The sequence below is a fragment of the Sus scrofa genome, chromosome 13 (assembly GCF_054392235.1).
Source record: "Sus scrofa isolate SSC_HxYL_T2T_F1_AM1 chromosome 13, Sscrofa_HxYL_maternal_Yorkshire_Landrace_v2.0, whole genome shotgun sequence".
NCBI lineage: Eukaryota > Metazoa > Chordata > Mammalia > Artiodactyla > Suidae > Sus > Sus scrofa.
The window spans coordinates 176,237,443-176,242,224 of record NC_139395.1 but is presented as its reverse complement, the minus strand read 5'-3'; positions in this window follow the sequence as shown (position 1 = coordinate 176,242,224).

Here is a 4,782-nt window from a genome sequence, read left to right as displayed (position 1 = left end):
TATATATACACAATGGAGTACTACTACGGCATGAAAAAGAATGAAATAATGCCATTTGCAGCAATATGGATGGAACTAGAGATTCTCATACTGAGTGAAGTAAGTCAGAAAGAGAAAGACAAATACCATATGATATCCCTTATATCTGGAATCTAGTATACAGCACAAATGAACTTTTCAACAGAAAGCAAAACCATGGAATTGGAGAATAGACTTGCAGTTGCCAAGGTAGGGGGATGGAGTTGCTTGGATTTGGAGTTTGCAGTTAATGGATCCAAACTATCGCCTTTGGAATGGATTAGCAATGACAGCCTGCTTTGTAGCACTGGGAACTATGTCTAGTCACATATGATGGAGCATGATAATGTGAGAAAATGTAATGTGTACATGTGTGTGTAACTGGGTCACCCTGATGTACACTAGAAAAATAACTGTACTTGGGAAATAATTAAAAATAACATAAAAATTTTTAAAAAATAACCTAAAGAAGGTCACAGGAGACAAAGAAGGATGATTGATAAATCCAAGAAGATGTAACAATTCTAAGTATATACGCACCAAACATAAAAGCCCTGACATATATAAGACAACATCTAACAGTCATAAAAAGATGAAAAATGACAGCAGTACAATAACAGTCTGGCACTACAATACCCTGCTTACACCATTGGCCAGCTCATTAGAAAACAACAAGGAAACACAGGGCTTAAATGATATCCTACTTTTAGATAGACTTAACTGATATTTATAGAACCTTCCTTCCCAAAGCAGCTGAATATATACTCTTCTTAAATGCACAAGGATCATCCTCCAGGATATATCACGAGTTTGGGCATATATCAAGCCTTGAATAAATTTTAAAAATTGAAATTATTTCAAGTGATTTCTGAGACTAGAATAAAATACAATAAAAAAACCTAAAAACTCCTGGAAGCTAAACAACAATAGGGTACTAAACAAGCAATGAATCACTGAAGAAATCCAAGAGGAAATCAAAACATACTTAGAGATGAATGACAACAAGGATACAACAATCCAAAACTTATGGGGCATGGCAAAACCATTTCTGAGAGGGAAAAGTAGAGCAAAATTATCTTATCTCAGGAAAGAAAGAACATTTTAAATAAACAAGCTACAATTATACCTAAAACATCTAGAGAAGGAAGAATAGACAAATCCCAAAATTAGAAGGAGAATAATCATAAAGAGTACAACAGAAATAAACAGTGATGAAAAACAATAAAGATCAGTAAAACCAAAAGTTGGATCTTCAAAAAGGTAAGCAAAATTGATAAAACTTTATCCAGACTCATCAAGAGAAAACAAGGAGAGGTTTCAAATCAATAAAATTAGAAGTGGAAAAGATGATACAACCAATATCACAGAAACACAAACAATCATAGAAGACTATTATAAGCAATTTCATGCCAAAAAATGGACAACCTAGAAAACATAGGCAGATTCTTACAAAGGTACAACCTTCCAAGACTGAACCAGGGAGAAATAGAAAATATGAAAAGACTGGTCACAAGCACTGAAATTAAAAGAGTGATTTTAAACCTTCTGGAGTTCCTGTTGTGGCTTAGTGCAGTAAGAATCCAACAGTATCCATGCGGAAGTGGGTTCAATCCCTGGCCTCACTCAGTGGGTTGTAGATCCAGCATCTCTTCAAGCTGCAGCACAGGTTACAGATGTGACTCAGATCTGGTGTTGTTATAGCTATGGCTCTTATTTGACATCCAGATTTGATTTGACTTCCAGCCTGGGAAATTCCATATACCACAAATGTGGCCTTAAAAAAAGATAAAGAAAAAAATAATATACTTCCAAAAAACAAAATCCCAGGACCTGATGGCTTCACAGGCAAATTCTATCAACCATTCAAAGAAGAGTTAATACTCCTCCAATTAATTTCAGAGGAAGGAACAATCCCTAGCTCATCTGATGAGGCAGCTATTAGCCTGATCCCAAACCAGACAAAGATACTACAAAGAAAGAAATTTGGAGGCCAATAACCCTCATGAACAGAGATGCAAAAATCCTCAACAAAATTCCTTAACTCTCACATTTTTCCTAATTACACAAAATTATCCCAAGGATCATCTGGAAAAATAAATGCTTGCCACATACTATAAAACATTGTTATAGTTTGAATGAAAACAAAGCAAGATTGTAGATAGATGGTGAAAATATATGAGATGTATGGAACACAATAGAAATGCAGAAACAAACCCAAAGACCTATAAAGTTTCAAAACATGATAAAGGTGTAACTTTAAATCAATAGGGAAATAATGGTGTTGGAAAAACCAGGTTGTCATTTAGATAACAGGTTAGATCCCTCTCTACATCTTGTATCAACATATATTTAATGTTAATTAAAAATGTAGGAATCAACACTGAATACAAAGAGAAGCAAGTATTCTTGACAAGGAAAGGATTTTTTTTAACCAAAACACCAAATCAAGAAAAGATAAATGGGGGCAAATATCAAGATAGCAGAGGAGTAAGATCCCACAAACTCACTTTCTCTCATGAACACATCAAAAACACACCTACAGGTAGTATGATTTGCACAGAACATTCACTGAATGCTGGCGGAAGAACTTAATCCTCGAGAAAGGAAAAGAAATTCTCCACATAACTGGGTAGAACAAATGAAAAAAGAGAGAGAGATAGAGAAAGGAATGAAGATGGGACTAGCATTCCTGAGAGGTAGCTGTGAAAGAGAAAAGGAACCCAAACCCTGGGAAGCCACCTAACCAACCAGGAGATTAGCAGAAACAAAGGGACTTCAACATCTCTGAGAAAAGTGCAGTAGCTGGAATGAGGAGGGCAAAGCACAGTTAGAGCCACACATATCATCTGATACACCTCCCTGGACACCACATCCTGAGATGATTGGGTGGGAGCTGGGTGCTAAGACTCAGGCTCTGAAGGTCAGTTCTGGAGAGAGGACTATGGTTGGCTACGTAGAGACAGTCTGAGTGGCTAGAGACCTCTGTGCCACAGGCTGGGAAGCTTAATGTCACATCCTAGGGAACTAGGGAGGTGTGGGCCTGCAGGAGAAGCAAGGCATCATTGTTGGGGAGGGTGAGAGGAGGAGGAGTGTACCACCATAGGAATCATTTTCCCTGCACGTAAGAAGGCTTTTAAAGGGCAGGGGTGCCTCTAGCAAAGGCTCTATGTGGTGAGAGGCCACTTGCTTGGTCTATGAGAGCCAGGCACATCTTGTGTGGGCTAAAGGCAGCAGGGAAAAGTGCAACACAGAACCTCTTATGTGATTTACAAGTGGCAAGGACAAACTACAGCAGTCATCTCAGAAACTGGGGTGGGCATGGCACACCACCACTAGGGGTCTGTGGTCAGGCTCCCCCTGTGGCCCCAGTCCCCTCAATGGTCAGCAAAAAAGAGGGCACTGGGACCGAGCACCACACATTATTGCTCTCACTCACCTGGGAATACACCTGTCCTGCTGTTATCACTAACAAATGCTCCAAGAAGTGTCCACACATGACTGATCACTGTTACTTCCTAGGAACCTGAAACCAGGAGCAGCCTGTGCACCACCTCCTGTGTGGGTTAAGGAGGATGGGGTGTTGCTTGTGTGGTCTACAGGGTATGGGGGCAAACCACCATAGTCATCTCTGACTCCAGAGGTGGGCGTGGCCTGCCACTACTGGGGGTCTGTGAACAGGTACCACTTGCGGCCCCAATCACATCAGAGGGCATGAGAGAGGAAGGCCTTCTGACTGAACACCACCCATTGTTGCTATCACTACTCTGAGAACTCACATACCCTGCTGCTGCCATTGCCACTGCCAAATGTTCTGGGTACTGACCTAATCTGCCTGGGGCTCATTACCACTGCCCTGAGGCCTGCAACTAGGAGTGGCATGTGCCACCTTCCTGCAGAGCATTGCTATTGTCAAGAGCCCAGCAACCAAGCATAGAATACTAAAGCTGTCTATTGCTTCCTTCCGCCTGGAAACACATGTAGCACCCAAGCAAAGTGAAAAGAACTCAAACTGAAGGAAGAGAAAGCAAATATTCAACCTCCCATACTCAAAACAAATGGTAACCCCACACAAAATACAACAGCGTGCTCTGACATAGAAATAGCCCTGAAAGAGTACAGCAGCTGGTTTCCTAAACTCACCAAAAATAAAAGAAACCTACAAGTGAAATGAATAAGCTCCAGAATCATTCCCAGTTAAAACAACAGGAGAATTTCATCTGCAGCAGCAAACAATGAAATAGATATCTGCAGCATAATACACAATTGAGTTCAAAAAGCAGATAGTGAAAATTCTGAATGAATTAAGGAATAATATGAAAGAACTAAGAGCAATATAAATAGCAATTCATTATTACTTTAGTAAGAAACTAGAAAATATAAGGAAGAGCCAAGAAAAATTAGAAAATTCATCTGCAGAGATGCAAACTGAGATAAAGGCACTAAAAAGCATAATTAATAATTCTGAGGAACAAATTAGTGACTAGGAAGATAGAAAAATGGAAATCACCCAGTGAGGTCAGTAGACAGAAACCACATGAAAAAAAAACACAAATGTAATATAAGAGATTTAAGGGAAAATACAAAACGGGCAATCCACTATAAGAGGGATTCCACAAGGAGACTACAGGAAAAGAGGTATTGAAAATATATTTGAAGAAACAATGTCTGAAAAATTTCCAAAACTAAAGGAAACTGATATCAAAATATAGGAAGCACATAGGGACTCAAAGAATGTGTGAAACCAAACAGGGCCACATCAAGATA